This window comes from Panulirus ornatus, chromosome 17 (assembly GCF_036320965.1).
Source record: "Panulirus ornatus isolate Po-2019 chromosome 17, ASM3632096v1, whole genome shotgun sequence".
Taxonomy (NCBI): Eukaryota; Metazoa; Arthropoda; class Malacostraca; order Decapoda; family Palinuridae; genus Panulirus; species Panulirus ornatus.
Window position 1 is genome coordinate 36,926,864 of NC_092240.1, and position 23,017 is coordinate 36,949,880.

The following is a 23,017-nucleotide window of genomic DNA, read 5'->3' on the forward strand; positions in this document are numbered from 1 at the left end:
TGGTGTATTGTCATCATGACTGACCATATTGTAGTGGTGCGTGGTGTATTGTCATCATGACTGAGTATACTGTAGTGGTGTGTTGTGTATTGTCATCATGACTGAGCATATTGTAATTGTGTGTGTTGTGCGTGTTTGATGTGTGTGTCTTTGTGTGTGTGTGTGTGTGTGTGTGTGTGTGTGTGTGTGTGTGTGTGTGTGTGTTCATTATGACCGACAGATCAGGGGCATAACATGACCCAGTCATGGCCATCTGAGGTGAGGGAGAAATAGGGGAAGAAGAAATGACATCATAGTTGGTGAGGTGTTGGTGGGCCAGAGTGTAGGAGGTGGGTCGGCAGGTAGGAGTGGAGGAGGGTGCATGACGCAGAGTTGCACACCTTCTCCGACCCAGGCAGGAAGGAGGCAACATAATGGTCAGCTCTCGTGTGGCAGCCATCCACACGGAAACTAAGGGAAGAAGTAGCCACGCGCGAGTGATGGGTGCAGGTGTTGATAGCAGGGACACATATTGACCACTCAGGAGAGCTGTAGCCTCAACACCACCTGCACAGTAGGGAGAATGATGCAGTGCCATGGTCGACGGAGAGGGATGGTTGGAGAGAGGTGTTGTCAGGTGAGTTAATGAGACGGAAGGGTTTGTAATTCCACTCTGGCTCGTAAGGAGGCGGAGGAAGGGCCACCTCAGGTATGTCTAAAGCACTCTATCCTGAGGTGAATGGCACTGAAACCCCTGTAGACGTGACACAGCTGCTCGTAGGAAAGATATATTTGGCGCCTGTACAACATTTGGAAGGCAGACTTTGTGATGTTGGCTATGTGGGGTGTCCAGGGTAGTGTGGAAGGTATGGTTATGTCCCGCACGGTTGTATTGTTACTGGGATGAATTTTAGTGTTCAGACAGAACAAAAGGAGACGAGGGATGCTTAAATGTGCCAGAGATAGGAATTGTGTATATTGTCACCATGTTTGTGTTTCCGTATTCCGAGATTGTACACAGGTTCGAACTGGGAGAGTCGCGTGTGTTTAGTGCGAGACAGAAAACGGAAATGAGCGAAAAGGGGAAGAAAATGTGTTGAAGTATGTCGTGTGGAATCATGGGCATGACGGTGAATGGGGTTAGATGCTCGAAAGAGATGATCTTTAGAGAGAAGGAAGAGAGAAAGGGACAGGAAGAGCCCTGAAGGACGCCACTGGTGGTAGCACTACTGGGGGAAGTCCTTGTTTACACAACTGTGGTGGACCAACTAGAGAAGTTCTGTTAGGGAAGAAAGATGCACAGAGGAGCCACAAGAAGGAAGTTTAGATGGCAAAGACTTGTGTCACACTGTCAGATGCTGTGACTTATGCCACGCCTGTCAGATGGTTTGGAGATGTCATGGGCTACTACCCAATTTCCCCATAACCCGTGAGTGAGGAGGAGGAGGAGGAGGAGCAGAGGTGAGTCACACGTGAAACCTCACCAGCACAACACGCGACCACGACGAAAGTTTCACCATTATTGTTCACACAGTCATGTGTAGTTATTGTTCACACAGTCATGTGTAGTTATTGTTCACACAGTCATGTGTAGTTATTGTTCACACAGTCATGTGTAGTTATTGTTCACACAGTCATGTGTAGTTATTGTTCACACAGTCATGTGTAGTTATTGTTCACACAGTCATGTGTAGTTATTGTTCACACAGTCATGTGTAGTTTGCACTGTCATGTGTAGTTATTGTTCACACTGTCATGTGTAGTTATTGTTCACACAGTCATGTGTAGTTTGCACTGTCATGTGTAGTTATTGTTCACACTGTCATGTGTAGTTATTGTTCACACAGTCATGTGTAGTTTGCACTGTCATGTGCAGTTATTGTTCACACTGTCATGTGTAGTTTTTGTTCACACTGTAGATACCGATTGACGAAACATCAACAAAATTATGAGGTTCTTCGGTGAAACCATCAAGTGAAGCTGGAGATATGTATTATACTTTCCAGTCCTGTTCTTCTCGGGGACGAGAGGTTATATACTCAATAAAAAAATGGCTGTTTGGTTACTTAAGATGCGAAAGATGCGAGTCTCATCTGTATTATAACAATAGCTTATAATGAAACAGATATAAACCAGTCATTATTCAAGATCAAGGTGGTGTTCTTGTAGACATGTAATCATCCACCATCGCCGCCCGGGATGAGGGCAGCAGTTGTGATGTGTTACATGTTGGCCAGACACCTCAGGACGCGCATCCTTGACCTCCTTGGATGGTCAGTACCAAGAAACTGCTTATTTTGTTTTTATGTTAACTGAGACGGGCACGGCCAACCGAGGCCCTGATCAAGGCCATCCCATTAACCCTGTCTATATATATATATATATATATATATATATATATATATATATATATATATATATATATATATATATATATACCGTAGACTGAGCCAGGTACCTGTTTTATCGACTGATTCCTAGGGATGGATGAACAGCTAGGTTAACTGCCATAACCAGGATTCGAATCTATATGCTCGACCCCGGGCGGGCCGTGAGTGCGTCACGGTCAGATATGCCAACCACTACATCAAATCTCCCTTGTCAGCACTACTGAATCTCGCCCACGACCATGAGCAGTTGGTGCTGGGAGCGAGGAATATCCAACAGGAAACGTCATCTGACACATCGAGTGCAGAGTCTTGTATTGGTGAGGTGGTGTATGACTTAAAGAGAACGGGTTGGGTCTACTGCCATGATCCGAGTGTCATAGGAAAGACTTCCAGTGATAAAGTCTCCTCAAAGACCTCACCCCAAAGGTGTCCGGACTTCCCTGCTGCTGGAAGTAGCGCCTCCTTGCGCTGCAGGAGCCTTTAGAAAAGAGGACTCTGGTAACGCCAAGACTATTTTATAGAAGATGGTGCATTTTAGCACAGTGTACCCAGGGATCGAACCTGAGGTCATTTGAATGTCATCCAGTAAACGAAGACGACCACACCTCCATGACTGGACACCAGCTGTAAGATGCGCACCGCGTGTCGAGATAGACAGAGGACAGGCGACTAGTGTACGTACACACATGAATACGAGAGTGTTACACGGGTTTTGCCGTATATGTATAATGTCTCTACTCCTGTGTTTGCACACACACACACACGCACACACACACCAGCCTATGGCAAGTACCCATTTATCGACTATCCTTGAGAGGAGGATGAACACCTGGGTTGGGTGTAGGTCGACTGCCACGCCCAAGTCTCAAACCCATATTGGTCGGACCCTGGGCTGGCCCGTACAGACTCATGGTCAGTGACTAACCACTACAACACAGAGGAATGTATACACTGTGTGTGTGTGTGTGTGTGTGTGTGTGTGTGTGAGTGAGTGAAAACAGAAAAAGTGTGTGGTCGGGAGGGTAGACGTTGATAGTGGATGGTCAGAGGAGCATCCGGCTTACTGGGGTACTAGGTAGGTCAGCTGGGGGAGGGAGGTCGTGTCATGGCTTGCCTTGCCTACCCAGCCCCGTCCCCTGGCTTGCTAGGGTCCAGGATCACCAGGCTGGTCACCGTGTGGTGACAAGCCCCACCTGGGTTATGAAGCCCCCGGGGTTGAGGTAGGGTTGGCCATGCCTGTGGTATGGTAGGCGGCAGCGAGCAGCGACCTCGTTCCCTGGGTCAGACCCACCACCACCACACACAGGCTCTGACGGCTATTGTGAAAGTAAGAACTCTTTCTTATGGTAGGGAGGAGGGCTGGCTAACTTAGTGCCTGTTTTTTTCCCCTCTTTCTTTCTTAATAGCGTGGTTAGAGGAGAGGAAGAAGAGGTGGGACAGGAGAAGGGCTAGATTGAATTGGGAGAAAAGATTGGTGTGTGTACATGTGTCTGGTGTAAGGTAGTGATGCGTGATGGTATTTATCTAGAAGTGTGTTCTTGGTGCTATATCTACATACCCCCGGCAGACTGGGTGGGTGTGTATGTTTAGTATTGTATCTTTGGATATATGAAGTAGACTCACTAAGCTAAGCTAAGCATCGTCCATCATGTACTTCCTTGGATGATTGGAGCCTCCCTGAGTGCTTAAAGGCCTCGAGGGAACCATGTGTGTACTGTTGTCCACATCTTGGATTCGTCTGTTGTCTCTGCCATAATTTCTGGGCTGATTCTCTTACGTATGAACCAACTGGTTTAATCTTTAGTCCTTCGTGCTGTTCAACGATCTTGTCAATGTAGGGGTAAGTTTCATTGGTAATGAATCATAGAGCCGTAATTTGTGTCGTATATATCTTCATCATGTGTGATTTGGAAGTGAGGAACGTTGGTGTTGGCGAGTAAGTTAAGACAGGTGTTATGATGGCCTTGACCAGGTGTAATATTTAGTTCTCTGGAAGGTGCCAGAATCTTTAATACAGACTGGTCAAGGCTGTTTTTTTTACTGTGCGGATCTCTTGTTGATGTGATCTATTATCATATCTGTTGAGGTTGATGTGTGGCCCAGGATTCTGCAGCTCGTCTATTGTGTTGTCTTGTTACTTTCTGTGGTGACATTGTGGGGTTTTAGTCTGTCTATCGTCACGACCGTAAATTTGTTCTTGTTTGCTTTTATCTTCTAGTCCTTCCTGAATATGTTTATTCTGGTTGCGTCTGACTCTGCTGACGAGTATGTTGTGGGGGCTGAGTGGCGTCATCGGGGTAGATGATGTCCATGTTCACGGCAGCAACTGGTGGAGGGAATGTCAGCTGTGGAAGTTATGAATAGTGTGGGTGATAGGACGCTGCCCTGGGGGGACCCCGCTTACTAAAGGAAATTCGAGTGACATTGCAGAATTGATGAAGACTTCTGTTGTGCGTTGGTTTAGAAAGTTACGTAAGTCTATCTACAATCTCTAGTATGCCTTGCTGTAGTTATGTATATTGTATAGGACGTATGTTCACATTTGTTTAAAGGTTTTGTTAATGTCTCTTCGTATATCTGTTCAGTATATTCCTTGCCCTCCGGAGGTAGCGATTATCCTCTGCTGCCATCGCGATTGCTCAGGTGGTGTTTTTGCTCCGCCCGGAAGCCGTTGTTTAAGGTTCCCTCTGAACCTTAGCTTGAGAAGTCTTTCAGGAAGTTTCCCTGGGACTTGCAGGAGGGATGTGGGGCGGTAGTTCTTTGGGTCTGTTTCTGGCATTCCAAGCTGAGCCCTGACTTGTGGCAAAATTTCGTCATAAGTGTTCATTACTCTCTCTCTCTCTCTCTCTCTCTCTCTCTCTCTCTCTCTCTCTCTCTCTCTCTCTCTCTCTCTCTCTCTCTCTCTCTCTCTCTCTTCATTACAGATTTACTTATACTTGTGTCGATGTACCTCTTTGGTCATATATATATATATATATATATATATATATATATATATATATATATATATATATATATATATATATATATATATTTTTTTTTTTTTTTTTTTTTTTTTTTTCATACTATTCGCTATTTCCCGCGATAGCGAGGTAGCGTTAAGAACAGAGGACTGGGCCTTTGAGGGAATATCCTCACCTGGCCCTCTTCTCTGTTCCTTCTTTTGGAAAATTAAAAGAAAAAAAAAAGAAAGGGGGTGACTGTATTGTTGACTGGTTGGTAAGGTTATTTAATGTATGTATGACTCATGGTGAGGTGCCTGAGGATTGGCGGAATGCGTGCATAGTGCCATTGTACAAAGGCAAAGGGGATAAGAGTGAGTGCTCAAATTAAAGAGGTATAATTTTGTTGAGTATTCCTGGTAAATTATATGGGAGGGTATTGATTGAGAGGGTGAGGGCATGTACAGAGCATCAGATTGGGGAAGAGCAGTGTGGTTTCAGAAGTGGTAGAGGATGTGTGGATCAGGTGTTTGCTTTGAAGAATGTATGTGAGAAATACTTAGAAAAGCAAATGGATTTGTATGTAGCATTTATGGATCTGAAGAAGGCATATGATAGAGTTGATAGAGATGCTCTGTGGAAGGTATTAAGAATATATGGTGTGGGAGGCAAGTTGTTAGAAGCAGTGAAAAGTTTTTATCGAGAATGTAGGGCATGTGTACGTGTAGGAAGAGAGGAAAGTGATTGGTTCTCAGTGAATGTAGGTTTGCGGCAGGGGTGTGTGATGTCTCCATGGTTGTTTAATTTGTTTATGGATGGGGTTGTTAGGAAGGTGAATGCAAGAGTTTTGGAAAGAGGGGCAAGTATGAAGTCTGTTGTGGATGAAAGAGCTTGGGAAGTTAGTCAGTTGTTGTTCGCTGATGATACAGCGCTGGTGGCTGATTCATGTGAGAAACTGCAGAAGCTGGTGACAGAGTTTGGTAAAGTGTGTGAAAGAAGAAAGTTAAGAGTAAATGTGAATAAAAGCAAGGTAATTAGGTACAGTAGGGTTGAGGGTCAAGTCAACTGGGAGATAAGTTTGAATGGAGAAAAACTGGAGGAAGTAAAGTGTTTTAGATATCTGGGAGTGGATCTGGCAGCGGATGGAACCATGGAAGCGGAAGTGGATCATAGGGTGGGGGAGGGGGCGAAAATCCTGGGAGCCTTGAAGAATGTGTGGAAGTCGAGAACATTATCTCGGAAAGCAAAAATGGGTATGTTTGAAGGAATAGTGGTTCCAACAATGTTGTATGGTTGCGAGGCGTGGGCTATGGATAGAGTTGTGCGCAGGAGGATGAATGTGCTAGAAATGAGATGTTTGAGGACAATGTGTGGTGTGAGGTGGTTTGATCGAGTAAGTAACGTAAGGGTAAGAGAGATGTGTGGAAATAAAAAGAGCGTGGTTGAGAGAGCAGAAGGAGGTGTTTTGAAATGGTTTGGGCACATGGAGAGAATGAGTGAGGAAAGATTGACCAAGAGGATATATGTGTCGGAGGTGGAGGGAACGAGGAGAAGTGGGAGACCAAATTGGAGGTGGAAAGATGGAGTGAAAAAGATTTTGTGTGATCGGGGCCTGAACATGCAGGAGGGTGAAAGGAGGGCAAGGAATAGAGTGAATTGGATCGATGTGGTATACCGGGGTTGACGTGCCGTCAGTGGATTGAATCAGGGCATGTGAAGCGTCTGGGGTAAACCATGGAAAGCTGTGTAGGTATGTATATTTGCGTGTGTGGACGTATGTATATACATGTGTATGGGGGTAGGTTGGGCCATTTCTTTCGTCTGTTTCCTTGCGCTACCTCGCAAACGCGGGAGACAGCAAAAAAAAGAAAAAAAAATATTTATATATATATATATATATATATATATATATATATATATATATATATATATATATATATATATATATATATATATATATATATATTGGACTATTCGTTAAACCCACATAACCTGGGTAAGGCAAAGACACCAACTTTTCGTCAGTTTCTCAGCACAAGTTGAGCGATGTGAAAGCATTATTTTTCCTGGGTGGACGGCTGACCTTGAGGCACGGTGTGGGACGGTGTTCTTTTTTTATGTTGCAGGTTCCAGTCACGGACAAAAGTCCACTTCAAGGCCGAGCCTTAATTGAAATATTGAGAGAATTATGAAGCGGAAAAAGAAATGGCAAGGGAAAGTATTTACGAATTTTCTAGGAGGTGAATGACCTGTCTTTTGAAATGTGCCAGGTCATAGGTTTTGCGAAAGACATGAGAAGGTAGTGAATTTCAAAGCTGCGACATTTAGTGAAAGAATCAGGTATCAAAACGGCCCACACTTGAGTTGCTGATGGCCACACAATATCCATGTGACGCAGCAGCTCGCTTAGTATTGCGTGGTCTAGTTAGTGGTGGGGGCACACGAGCAGCTAGCTCATAGGAGCAAAAAACAAAGTAATACCTATAGAAGAGGGGAAGTGAACCATCATTGCGGCGTAGGGCAAGGGGGTTATGTTTGGAAGTTAGCCTGGGACAGTTTATAAGTCGGACCGCTTTCGACTTGACTCTGTTTCTTAGAGGCACACTTAGCTATTTCCGTTATGTGGGGTTTCTAAGATAGAGTGGATGTTACAGCGATACCAAGTGTGTTTATTAAGTCAAGAGGTCCTTGAGGAGTGCACCAGGTGTGTTGATGTTGGAAGAAACACAAACACAACCGTTGAACCGGAATCGTGAGTGGAGGTTATAGTCGGATATGAGAAAAGGATTAGCGAGAACATCATTAGACAACTGAGTCTCGGACAGAAGTAAGATATTAAGGGAGGCACTAGACAGATGGAGTTCAACTGAGGAGACATAACTAGAGAGACCAAGAATGTTGGTGTAGTGAATAGTAAAAGAGGCAGATCTACCAGAGGTGCTAGAGAGATGGTGTACAACAGAAGATACGTTACTAGAGAGACCAAGAATGTTGGTATAGTGAATAGAAAGTGAGGCAGGTCTACCAGAGGTGCTAGAGAGATGGTGTACAACAGGTCTACCAGAGGTGCTAGAGAGATGGTGTACAACAGGTCTACCAGAGGTGCTAGAGAGATGGTGTACAACAGGTCTACCAGAGAGGGGAAGGTGGTGGGAGGGGCAGGTACTACTACTGCCAGAGTCCTTCCTCACACTGGCAGTAGAGTCAGGCAGGAACCCATGATGCCAGGGACTGGGGGCCATAGATTTGACGATCTCTGTGATGATGATATTCATAAATATTTGAGCGGCCAAGACTTGGCAAGATTACTCATATGAAAGAAGTAATAATGATAAGCAAGGTTTGAGCAGGTGTATGGTGCTTGTAGGGAGATGGCCAGGTAGTCCCGTACTGATGAGACAGAAAGTAAGACCAGCAATCCTAACATGGAGAGTGTAAGATGGTTCCGGGTACCACTTTAACGCTCCTCACTCAGGACGGTAGTACCACACTGGACGGCTGCTGTCAACAACCTGCTACATGATGGGTTGCTACAAGGGCAGGGGACGGGATGATCCTTGAGTTAGCACGGGTAGTGAGAGAGGCCAATACACTACCACTGAGTCCTCCCCACTCACTGGTGGCAGCAGAGTCACACAGTAAAGTGTAGTGAGAGGAGTAAGTCTGGAATTTACATAAAGATGATAAAAAACAGTGGACCACCAGTCTGTTGCTCAATACAGCAGTCTGACGTGCCCTAGTTGGCTGAGGCCTGGTCATTAACTTAGGTCAGCAGAACACAAACTGACGGATGATAAACTACCAGTTTGTCCCTCTGCTATGATAACGACTGGGTGATGATAAACTACCAGTTCGTCCCTCTGCTATGCTAACGACTGGGTGATGATATTTGTATATGTTCGGTCTGTGTCAGCGATGTTGCTGGAAATAATGTTGCAGTTGCGGGGCTGACACGCCTGCATGATGGATGCTTCATGCATGGTCATATTACTGACGCTGTGAATCCCTCGCGGGGTTGTTCATTGTTGGATGGTAGAGGTGCTGTGTCAACCTGTCATACGACCAGTGTATGGTGTGGTGGTGGAGGTGATGTGTCAACCTGTCATATGACCAGTGTACAGTGTGATGGTTTACATGAGTTTACTTTAGAAACACAGACAACAGGAGGCCAAATTGGCCCACGACTGTGTTGTCTGAAAAAAAAAAAGAAAAAATAAGATATAACAAGAAAACAGAAATTTAATTCTGCTCGTCAGTGTTTGAAGCTCACACCGACTCCCCGCTGCTGCACATTAGCCTCCTAGTGTCTCCGTTGCCGCTGTCATTTATACGTTTATTTCCGGCGTTTTTCTCAGAGTATTCCTGAATTTATAGAATAATTGTCTAAACGACTTTTGAAAGGTATTAATAGTCTCGGCATTTACTGCGTCTGACGGTAAATAATTCCAGTGCTCAACACATCTATAGGAAAAGAAGCTTTTTCCCACGTCCGCACTACATCATTTAGCATTGGCTTTTATTCCATTTGTCCTGGTAATCGAACATTGAACACTTGGACTGAGTCGTCGCTAACTCTACGTTTTTTAAGAGAGAAGAGATCGAGTCGTTTTATTCTCACTTCGTATACCAGATTTCTAAGGGATGGGATCAATTTTGTCGCGTGTCTTCGTACTTGCTCTGATTTTTCCTCGTCTTTCTTATAGTTTGGGGAACAACTGGACTGCAAATTCAAGCTGTAATCTTACTAGAGAATTATAAATTTTTGTTTCTGTTGTCGTGTAATCTATGCTCCTGGCTATGAAACGTAACATTTGGTTGCCTTTCTCACTTGCTGCTTGACACTGTTTAGCGTATTTCATATTGTTGCTAATGATAACTCCAAGGTCCTTTTCTTCATTTACTTTAGTTAGAGAGTTTCCGTGTTGTTTGTAGTCGTAACGTATATTCTTGTCTCTAAAGTTCATAACTTTACACTTTTCTACATTAAACTTCATTTGTCATCTGTCTGACCACTCTGCTAGTAAGTTAAATTCTCTGAATCATTTCGCAGACCCGCCTGTTGACAGCTCTACCTCCTAGTTTAGTATCGTCAGCAAATTTGAAGATCTTAGATATGAGACCGAGTTCTGGGTCATTAATGTATGTTATGAAAAGAACTGGGCCTAGGACCGACCCCTGTGGCACACCACTCGTTACGTCTAGCCAATGGGAGGCTTGGCCGTTTAATACTACACACGTTGCTTTCTTCCGGTAAGCCAGTCTCTGATCCATGTACAGAGTTCGTCACCGATTCCGTGTGCTTTGAGTTTATGTAAAAGTCTCTTGTGAGGTACTTTATCGAAAGCCTTTTGAAAATCTAAATATACCTAAATAAATATACCTAAATAACATTAAGAAATTCCAGCGAATTCGTGAGGCAGGATCTTCTACAGCAGAAACCATGTTGGTTGTCCGATATGATTTTGTGATCTAGGAACGTGACAATTTTATCTCATATTATTTGTTCCAACATTTTACCCAACACTGACGTAAGGCTAATTGGGGGATAGTTGAAGGCACAATTTTTGTCTCCTTATTTTATATATAGGAGTAACACTTGCTAGTTTCCAGTCAGTTGGCACCTGACCACATGATAGAGATTTGTTGAATGTTTATGTTATGGTGTATACCAGCTGTCTCCTGACCTCCTTTACAATCTTGGAGCATGGTGGAGGTGTTGTCTCAGTCTGTCATATTAGGAGCAGTGTAGCGTTAATAGATGAGGTATGAGGAGTGTAGCATGAACAGATGAAGTATGTGGAGCAGTGTAGCATGAACAGATGAGGTATGAGGAGGAATGTAGCATGAACAGATGATGTATGAGGAGTGTAATATGAACAAATGAGGTATGAGGAGGAGTGTAGTATGAACAGCTGAGGTATGAAAAGGAGTGTAGCATGAACAGATGAGGTATAAGGAGGAGTGTAGCATGAACAGACGAGGTATGAGGAGTGTAACATGAACAGATGCGGTATGAGCAGGAGTGTAGCATGAACAAATAAGGTATGAGGAGGAGTGTAGCATGAACAGATGAGGTATGAGGAGGAGTGTAGCTTGAACAGATGAGGTATGAGGAGCAGTGTAGCATGAACAGATGAGGTATGAGGAGGAGTGTAGTATGAAAGCTAAGGTATGTGGAGCAGTTTAGCATGAACAGATGAGTTATGAGGAAGTGTAACATGAACAAATGAGGTATGAGGAAGAGTGTAGCAGTAACGGAAGAAGTATGAGGAGTAGTGTAGCATGAACAGATGATTTATGAGGAGGAAAGTAGCATGAACAGATGGGGTATGGGGAGGAGTGTAGCATGAACAGGTGAGTTATGAGGAGTGTAGTTTGAACAGATGAGGTATAATGAGCAGTTTAGCATGAATAGATGAGGTATGAGGAGGAGGGTAACGTGAACAGATGAGGTATGAGGAGTTTAGTATGAACAAATGAGGTATGAGGTGCAGTGTAGCATGAACAGATGAGGTATGAGGAAGTGTTTAGCATAAGAGATGAGGTGTATGAGTGTATGAGGAGCAGTTTAGCATGGGCAGATGAGGTACGAGGAGCAATGTAGCATGAACAGATGAGGTATGAGGAGTGTAGCATGAACAGATGAGGTATGACGAGTGTATCATGAACTGATGAGGCTATGAGGAGTGTAGCATGAACAGATGAGGTGTGAGAGGAGTGTAGCATGAACATATGAGGTATGAGGAGGAATGTGTCATGAACAGATGAGGTATAATGAGGAGTGTAGCATGAACAGATGAGGTATGAGGAATATGTCATGAAGAGATGAGGTATGAGGAGGAGTGTAGCATGAACAGATAAGGTCTGAGGAGCACTTTAGCATGAACAGATGAGTTATGAGGAAGTGTGACGTGAACAGATGATGTATGAGGAAGAGTTTAGCAGGAACGGATGAGGTATGAGGAGCAGTGTAGCATGAACAGATGAGGTATGAGGAGGAAAGTAGCATGAGCAGATGAGGTATGAGGAGCAGTGTGGCATGAACAGATGAGGTATGAGGAGTGTAGCATGAACAGATGAGGTATGAGGAGGAGTGTAGCATGAACAGATGAGGTATGAGGAGTGTAGCATGAACAGATGTATGAGGAGCAGTGTAGCATAAACAGATGAAATATGAGGAGGAGTGCAGCATGAACAGATCAGGTATGAGGAGCAGTGTAGTATGAACAGATCAGGTATGAGGAGCAGTGTAGCATGAACAGAGAGGTACGAGGAGCAGTGTAGCGTGAACAGATGAGGTATGGTGCGGAGTGTTGCATGAACAGATGAGGTATGAGGAGGAGTGTAGCAGGAACAGATGAGGTATGAGGAGTGTAGCATGAACAGATGAAGTATGAAGAGGAGTGTAATATGAACAAATGAGGTATGAGGAGCAGTGTGGCATGAACAGGTGAGGTATGAGGAGTGTAGGCTGAACAGATTAAGTATGAGGATGAGTTTAACATGAACAGATGAGATATGACGAGTGTAGCATGAACAGATGAGGTATGAGGAGTGTAGATGAACAGATGAGGTATGAGGAGTGTAGATGAACCGATGACGTATGAATAGTACTGTAGCATGAACAAATGAGGTATGAGGAGTGTAGATGAACCTATGAGGTATGAGTAGTAGTGTAGCATGAACAGATGAGATATGAGGAGTGTAGATGAACCGATGAGGTATGAGTAGTACTGTAGCATGAACAAATGAGGTATGAGGAGTGTGGATGAACAGATGAGGTATGAGTAGTACTGTTGCATGAACAGATGAGGTATGAGGAGTGTAGATGAACAGATGAGGTATGAGTAGTAGTGTAGCATGAACAGATGAGATATGAGGAGCAGTCTAGAATGAACAGATGAAGTATGAGGAGCAGGGTAGCATAAACAGACGAAATATGAGGAGTTTAACATGAACAGATGAGGTATGAGGAGCGAGTGAAGCAGGAACAGATGAGGTATGAGGAGCAGTGTAGCATGAACAAATGAGGTATGAGGGGCAGTTAGCATGAATAGATGAAGTATGGGGAGGAGTGTAACATGAACAGATGAGTTATGAGGAAGAGTGTAGCATGAACAGATGAGGTATGATGAGGAGTGTAGCATGTACAGATGGGGTATGAGAAGGAGTGTTGTATGAGCAGATGAGGTTTGAGGGGTGTAGTATGAACAGATGAGGTATGAGGAGCAGTGTAGCATGAAAAAATGAGGTATGAGGGGCAGTTTAGCATCAATTGATGAGGTATGGGAAGGAGTGTAGCATGAACAGATGAGTTATGAGGAAGTGTAGTATGAACAGAACAGATGAGGTATGAGGAGGAGTGTAGCATGAACAGATGGGGTATGAGAATGAGTGTAGCATGAACAGATGAGTTATGAGGAAGAGAGTAGTATGAAAAGAACAGATGAGGTATGAGGAGGAGTGTAGCATGAACAGATGAGGCATGAGGAGGAGTTTAGCATGAACAGATGAGGTATGAGGAGTGTAGCATGAACAGTTGAGATATGAGGAGCAGTGTAGCGTGAACAGTGAAGGTATGAGGAGCAGTTTAGCATGGAGAGATGAGGTACGAGGAGCAGTGTTGCATGAACAGATGAGGTATGAGGAGCAGTGTAGCATGAACAGATGAGGTACGAGGAGCAGTTTAGCATGAACAGGTGAGGTATGAGGAGGAGTGTAGCATGAACAGATGAGGTGTGAGGAGGAGTGTAGCAGGAACAGATGAGGTATGAGGAGCAGTGTAGCATGAACAGATGAAGTATGAGGAGGAATGTAGCATTAACAAATGAGGTATGAGGAGCAGGGTGGCATGAACTGGTGAGGTATGAGGAGTGTAGGCTGAACACATTAAGTATGAGGAGGAGTTTAACATGAACAGATGAGATATGACGAGTGTAGCATGAACAGATGAGGTATGAGGAGTGTAGATGAACAGATAAGGTATGAGTAGTACTGTAGCATGAACAAATGAGGTATGAGGAGTGTAGATGAACCGATGAGGTATGAGTTGTAGTGTAGCACGAACAGATGAGGTATGAGGAGCAGTCTAAAATGAACAGATGAAGTGTGAGGAGCAGTGTAGCATGAAGAGACGAAATATAAGGAGTTTAGCATGAACAGATATGGTATGAGGAGTGAGTGTAGCATGAACAGATGAGATATGAGGAGCAGTGTCGCATGAACAAATGAGGTATGAGGAGCAGTTTAGCATGAATAGATGAGGTATGGGGAGGAGTGTAGCATGAACAGATGAGTTATGAGGAAGAGTGTAGCATGAACAGATGAGGTATGAGGGGGAGTGTAACTTGAACAGATAAGGTATGAGGAGTGTTGCATGAACAGATGAAGTATGAGGAGCAGTCTAGAATGAACAGATTAATTATGAGGAGCAGTGTAGCATGAACAGACGAAATATGAGGTATGTAGCATGAACAGATGAGGTATGAGGAGTAAGTGTGGCAGGAACAGATGTGGTATGAAGAGCAGTGTAGCATGAACAGATGAAGTATGAGGAGGAGTGTAGCATGAATAGATGAGGCATGACGAGTGTAACATGAACTGATGAGGTATGAGGAGTGTAGCATGAACTGATGAGGTATGAGGAGGAGTGTAGCATGAACATATGAGATATGAGGAGAATGTGCCATGAACAGATGAGGTATAAGGAGGAGTGTAGCACGAACAGATAAGGTATGAGGAGCAGTTTAGCATGAACTGATGAGTTATGAGGAAGTGTAACACGAACAGATGAGGTATGAGGAGCAGTGTGGCATGAACAGATGAGGTATGAGGAGTGTAGCATGAACAGATGAGGTATGAGGAGGAGTGTAGCATGAACAGATGAGGTATGAGGAGTGTAGCATGAACTGATGAGGTATGAGGAGTGTAGCATGAACTGATGAGGTATGAGGAGTGTAGCATGAACAGATGAGGTATGAGGAGTGTAGCATGAACTGATGAGGTATGAGGAGTGTAGCATGAACAGATGATGTATGAGGAGCAGTGTAGCATGAACAGATGAAATATGAGGCGGAGTGTAGCATGAACAGATGAGGCATGAGGAGAAGTGTAGCGTGAACAGTGAAGGTATGAGGAGCAGTTTAGCATGGACAGATGAGGTACGAGGAGCAGTGTAGCATGAACAGATGAGGTATGGGGCGGAGTGTTGCATGAACAGATCAGGTATGAGGAGGAGTGTAGCAGGAACAGATGAGGTATGAGGAGTGTAGCATGAACAGATGAAGTATGAAGTGGAGTGTAGCATGAACAAATGAGGTATGAGGAGCAGTGTGGCATGAACAGGTGAGGTATGATGAGTGTAGGCTGAACAGATTAAGTATGAGGAGGAGTGTAGCATGAACAGATGAGATATGACGGGTGTAGCATGAACAGATGAGGTATGACGAGTGTAGCATGAACAGATGAGGTATGACGAGTGTAGCATGAACAGATGAGGTATGAGGAGTGTAGATGAACAGATGAGGTATGAGTAGTACTGTAGCATGAACAGATGAGGTATGAGGAGTGTAGATGAACAGATGAGGTATGAGTAGTAGTGTAGCATGAACAGATGAGGTATGAGGAGCAGTCTAGAATGAACAGATGAAGTATGAGGAGCAGTGTAGCATGAACAGACGAAATATGAGGAGTGTAGCATGAACAGATGAGGTATGAGGAGTGAGTGTAGCAGGAACAGATGAGGTATGAGGAGCAGTGTAGCATGAACAAATAAGGTATGAGGGGCAGTTTAGCATGAATAGATGAGGTATAGGGAGGAGTGTAGCATGAACAGATGAGTTATGAGGAAGAGTGTAGCATGAACAGATGAGGTATGATGAGTGTAGCATGAACAGATGGGGTATGAGGAGTGTAGTATGAGCAGATGAGGTTTGAGGAGTGTAGTATGAACAGATGAGGTATGAGGAGCAGTCTAGAATGAACAGATGAAGTATGAGGAGCAGTGTAGCATGAACAGATGAAATATGGGGAGTGTAGCATGAACAGATTAGGTATGAGGAGTAAGTGTAGCAGGAATAGATGTGGTATGAAGAGCAGTGTAGCATGAACATATGAAGTATGAGGAGGAGTGTAGCATGAATAGATGAATCATGATGAGTGTAGCATGAACAGAGAAGTATGAGGAGGAGTATAGCATGATCAGATGAGTTATGAGGATGAGTGTAACATGAACAGATGAGGTTTGAGAGGTGTAGCATGAACAGATGAGGTATGAGGAGGAGTGTAACATCAAATAGATGAGGTATGTGAAACTAGGGAGCGGAGGTGAAACTACTTTCTGTCTTACCAAGAGAGTCAGGTGGACCACGAGCACTCTCTCCTGGCCCCACAGCCTACTACTGGGGGTCATGCGGGCCACGAGCACTCTCTCTTGGCCCCACAGCCTGCTACTGGAAGGCAAATGGGATAAGAGCACTCTCTCTTGGCCCCACAGCTTGCTACTTGGAGGCATGTGGGCCACGATCATTCTTCTGGCCCCACACCCAGCTACTGGGAGGCAGGTGGGCTACGAGCACTCTTTCATGGCCCCACAGCCTGCTACTGGGAGGCAGGTGGGCCACGAGCACTCTTTCCTGGCCCCACAGCCTGCTACTGGGAGGCAGGTGGGCCACGAGCACTCTCTCTTGGCCCCACAGCCTGCTACTGGGAGGCAGGTGGGCCACGAGCACTCTCTCCTTGGCCCCACAGCCTGCTACTGGGAGGCAGGTGGGCCACGAGCACTCTCTCCTGGCCCCACAGCCTCCTACCGGAAGGCAAGCGGGCCAAAAGTAGTAATGCATTACTGTAAGACGATGTAAATGAAAGAAGATTAGCAGAAATTGATGATAACATAACGGAGAATCTAGCCATATGAAGCATTACTGTGATGTGGCACTGCAACTCTGAAAGGATGATCAATATACAGAATGGTAAATACCAAATGAAAGAAGCGAACACCAGCAGATGATAGAAGTCAACACCAGCAGTTGATGGAAGCCAACACCAGCAGATAATAGAAGCCAACGCCAGCAGATGATAGAAGCCAACACCATCAGATGATAGAAGCCAACACCATCCTATGATTGAAGCCAACACCATCCTATGATTGAAACCAACACCAGCAGATGATAGAAGGCAACGCCAGCAGATAATAGAAGCCAACACCATCAGATGATAGAAGCCAACACCAGCAGTTGATAGAATCCAACGCCAGCAGATGATAGAAGGCAACACCATCAGATGATAGAAGTCAACACCAGCAGAAGATAGAAGTCAACAACAGCAGATGATAGAAGCCAACATCATCCTATGATAGAAGTCAACACCAGCAGTTGATAGAAGCGAACACCACCAGATAGAAGCCAACACCAGCAGATGATAGAAGCCAACACCATCAGATGATAGAAGCCAACACCATCAGATGATAGAAGCCAACACCATCAGATGATAGAAGCCATCACCAGCAGATGATAGAAGCCAACACCAGCAGATGATAGAAGCCAACACCAGCAGATGATAGAAGCCAACACCAGCAGATGATAGAAGCCAACACCAGCAGATGATAGAAGCCAACACCAGCAGATGATAGAAGTCAACACCAGCAGATGATAGAAGTCAACACCAGCAGATGATAGAAGCCAACACCAGCAGATGATAGAAGCCAACACCAGCAGATGATAGAAGTCAACACCAGCAGATGATAGAAGTCAACACCAGCAGATGATAGAAGCCAACACCAGCAGATGATAGAAGCCAACACCAGCAGATGATAGAAGCCAACACCAGCAGATGATAGAAGTCAACACCAGCAGATGATAGAAGTCAACACCAGCAGATGATAGAAGCCAACACCAGCAGATGATAGAAGCCAACACCAGCAGATGATAGAAGCCAACACCAGCAGATGATAGAAGCCAACACCAGCAGATGATAGAAGCCAACACCAGCAGATGATAGAAGCCAACACCAGCAGATGATAGAAGTCAACACCAGCAGATGATAGAAGTCAACACCAGCAGATGATAGAAGCCAACACCAGCAGATGATAGAAGCCAACACCAGCAGATGATAGAAGTCAACACCAGCAGATGATAGAAGTCAACACCAGCAGATGATAGAAGTCAACACCAGCAGATGATAGAAGTGACCACCATCATGATGAACATTTGCCCCAGTAAGTGATCACTTGGGATGCCCATATGAAGACCACACACCTGTGAGCAACGTGATATCCTGGTGCAGCAACGTGAGACCCTCCTTCCCAAATGTGGCAGACACTTCAGCTGTGTGGTCCAACAGTGGCAGACACTTTCGATGTGTGGTCCAACAGTGGCAGGCACTTCAGGTGTGTGGTCCAACAGTGGCAGACACTTCAGATGTGTGGTCCAACAGTGGCAGACACTTCAGGTGTGTGGTCCAACAGTGGCAGGCACTTCAGGTGTGTGGTCCAACAGTGGCAGACACTTCAGATGTGTGGTCCAACAGTGGCAGACACTTCAGGTGTGTGGTCCAACAGTGGCAGACACTTTCGATGTGTGGTCCAACAGTGGCAGGCACTTCAGGTGTGTGGTCCAACAGTGGCAGACACTTCAGATGTGTGGTCCAACAGTGGCAGACACTTCAGGTGTGTGGTCCAACAGTGGCAGGCACTTCAGGTGTGTGGTCCAACAGTGGCAGACACTTCAGATGTGTGGTCCAACAGTGGCAGACACTTCAGGTGTGTGGTCCAACAGTGGCAGGCACTTCAGGTGTGTGGTCCAACAGTGGCAGGCACTTCAGGTGTGTGGTCCAACAGTAGCAGGCACTTCAGGTGTGTGGTCCAACAGTGGCAGACACTTCAGGTGTGTGGTCCAACAGTGGCAGGCACTTCAGGTGTGTGGTCCAACAGTGGCAGACACTTCAGATGTGTGGTCCAACAGTGGCAGACACTTTCGATGTGTGGTCCAACAGTAGCAGACACTTCAGGTGTGTGGTCCATCAGTGGCAGACACTTCATGTGTGTGGTCCAACAGTGGCAGACACTTCAGGTGTGTGGTCCAACCGTAGCAGACACTTCAGGTGTGTGGTCCAACAGTAGCAGGCACTTCAGGTGTGTGGTCCAACTGTGGCAGGCACTTCAGGTGTGTGGTCCAACAGTAGCAGACACTTCAGGTGTGTGGTCCAACAGTAGCAGGCACTTCAGTTGTGTGGTCCAACAGTGGCAGACACTTCAGGTGTGTGGTCCAACAGTGGCAGACACTTCAGGTGTGTGGTCCAACAGTGGCAGACACTTCAGGTGTGTGGTCCAACAGTGGCAGACACTTCAGGTGTGTGGTCCAACAGTGGTAGACACTTCAGGTGTGTGGTCCAACAGTGGCAGACACTTCAGGTGTGTGGTCCAACAGTAGCAGACACTTCAGGTGTGTGGTCCAACAGTAGCAGACACTTCAGGTGTGTGGTCCAACAGTGGCAGACACTTCATGTGTGTGGTCCAACAGTGGCAGACACTTCAGGTGTGTGGTCCAACCGTAGCAGACACTTCAGGTGTGTGGTCCAACAGTAGCAGACACTTCAGGTGTGTGGTCCAACAGTGGCAGGCACTTCAGGTGTGTGGTCCAACAGTAGCAGACACTTCAGGTGTGTGGTCCAACAGTAGCAGGCACTTCAGTTGTGTGGTCCAACAGTGGCAGACACTTCAGCTGTGTGGTCCAACAGTGGCAGACACTTCAGCTGTGTGGTCCAACAGTGGCAGACACTTCAGGTGTGTGGTCCAACAGTGGCAGACACTTCAGGTGTGTGGTCCAACAGTGGCAGACACTTCAGGTGTGTGGTCCAACAGTGGCAGACACTTCAGGTGTGTGGTCCAACAGTGGCAGACACTTCAGGTGTGTGGTCCAACAGTGGCAGACACTTCAGGTGTGTGGTCCAACAGTGGCAGACACTTCAGGTGTGTGGTCCATCAGTGGCAGACACTTCAGGTGTGTGGTCCAACAGTGGCAGGCACTTCAGGTGTGTGGTCCAACAGTGGCAGACACTTCAGGTGTGTGGTCCAACAGTGGCAGACACTTCAGGTGTGTGGTCCAACAGTGGCAGACACTTCAGGTGTGTGGTCCATCAGTGGCAGACACTTCAGGTGTGTGGTCCATCAGTGGCAGACACTTCAGGTGTGTGGTCCATCAGTGGCAGACACTTCAGGTGTGTGGTCCAACAGTGGCAGACACTTCAGGTGTGTGGTCCAACAGTGGCAGACACTTCAGGTGTGTGGTCCATCAGTGGCAGACACTTCAGGTGTGTGGTCCATCAGTGGCAGACACTTCAGGTGTGTGGTCCATCAGTGGCAGACACTTCAGGTGTGTGGTCCAACAGTGGCAGACACTTCAGGTGTGTGGTCCAACAGTGGCAGACACTTCAGGTGTGTGGTCCATCAGTGGCAGACACTTCAGGTGTGTGGTCCATCAGTGGCAGACACTTCAGGTGTGTGGTCCATCAGTGGCAGACACTTCAGGTGTGTGGTCCAACAGTGGCAGACACTTCAGGTGTGTGGTCCATCAGTGGCAGACACTTCAGGTGTGTGGTCCATCAGTGGCAGACACTTCAGGTGTGTGGTCCAACAGTGGCAGACACTTCAGGTGTGTGGTCCATCAGTGGCAGACACTTCAGGTGTGTGGTCCATCAGTGGCAGACAGGGGTACAGGGTAACAAACCATGAACCTTCAGCTCGCATGATTGATGTGTGTGCGTATGTGTGTGTGTGTGCGTGTGTGTGTGTGTGTGTGTATGTGTGTGTGTGTGTGTGTGTGTGTGTGTGTGTGTGTGTATGTGTGTGTGTGTGTGTGTGTATGTGTGTGTGTGTGTGTGTGTGTGTGTGTGTGTGTGTGTAGGTAAACACGGCCGGCACCAGACGTAAGGATGACGTAGTAATGATCCACGGGCAGCCAACGTGATGAGAACTGATGTGGACGCTGAAGATGAGGGAGAAATGATGATGAGGAGGAGGAGGTGGCGGAGGAGGAGGGAAGTGATTCAACGAAGTTAATGAGAAATAAAGATAAGGAGAAACATGATGATCGCGTTGCGTCAGGTTCTGGTGGTAATGAAGCCAAGTGAAAGATGGAATAAGAAAGAAAAGGAATGAAGCTGGACGTGAGGGATGATGTGATACAAGACAGTGAAAATAACGGTAACATACGTAGGTAAGAAATACCATGCTGGAGGAGGAGGCTGCTGCTACAACTGTGGTAGATATACACATACCACACCGTGCGTAGCTCCCTGTCAGTCAGGCTCCTACAGGCACCACGACCAGTGATGAACACCACACACACACACACACACACACACACACACACACACACACACACACACACACACACACACATGCTCTGTCTGTATTGCCATGAGCCATAAGGGGGAGACACATGCAAGTAATGACTGTACGAGGCGAACTAGGTGTATATTAGATAGATAAGTAAATGAATAAAGAACGTTTTATTGACTTCAGGCAGCCATCCTGCTGAAATATACAGTTCAGAAGATGCATCATTGGGGGGCCATGATGGTTATTAGTAACACACACACACAGCTTATGATCAAGGTGGGGCTGGCTACTTGTACACGATGGATGGGCACATGAGTGAAGTCTGTCTCCATAGTACAGCAAGGTTTACATTAGCAATGATTATGGTTGATACATTATACATTTAGTGATGATCCGTGGTACATTACATGATACAGAGTTATGTATTGGTTAAACTGGAGTTCTGTACTGTGTTGATATACATTATGTATTTAATGATGAACATTAAGTGATGTTAAGTTACATACTTGGTTCAACTGCAGTAATACTGTGTTGACATATAGTATGTGTTTATTAGTAAACATTGGAATGAATATATTCACATTGGTTTCATTAGAGTAATACAATAGCTAACATACATATAACTATGGGAAGACTGAGCTGTATGCTTGCTTAGCTGTTCACTTGTTCATGGACGGTTCACAACATTCACAGTGGTGGGTGTGGGACGACCTTGTACATGTACGGAGCACTGGTTGGTGCTTGGTGATCCTGGTGGCGGACATCTGTCAGTAGAGGTTAGTGTTTGTGGTGTGGTGTGGTGTGGTGCTGCTAGCATCTGTCAGTAGAGACTAGTCTTGCTGGTGTGGCGTGGTGCTGGCATCTGTCATTGTGTTCACACCAGGCTGACCTGTAGGCGGCCCGAGAGCACCACTGAAACCTGAGTAAATTGGTTATCAAGTCACTGGGTCACAACTTGGACGGTGGGAGAGCCGGAGAACATGTCAGTTATGCGCTCACTGAGGCCACTGTTGGTCCCACATAAACCTCTCTCTCTCTCTCTCTCTCTCTCTCTCTCTCTCTCTCTCTCTCTCTCTCTCTCTCTCTCTCTCTCTCTCTCTCTCTCTCAAGACTCACTGTGTTAATGGCTCACTACTTCACACGTAGAGGGATCTAATATTTACTATATCCCTTTTACAGTCAAGTTTACTAAAAGAAGAGCACTCGTGTGTGTGCAGGTTGGTAGGTCTGATCAGGCGTAACCCAGGTGGCAGGCCAGGAGAGAGAGAGAGAGAGAGAGAGAGAGAGAGAGAGAGAGAGAGAGAGAGAGAGAGAGAGAGAGAGAGAGAGAGAGAGAGAGAGTGAGTGAGTGAGAGAGAGAGAGAGAGAGA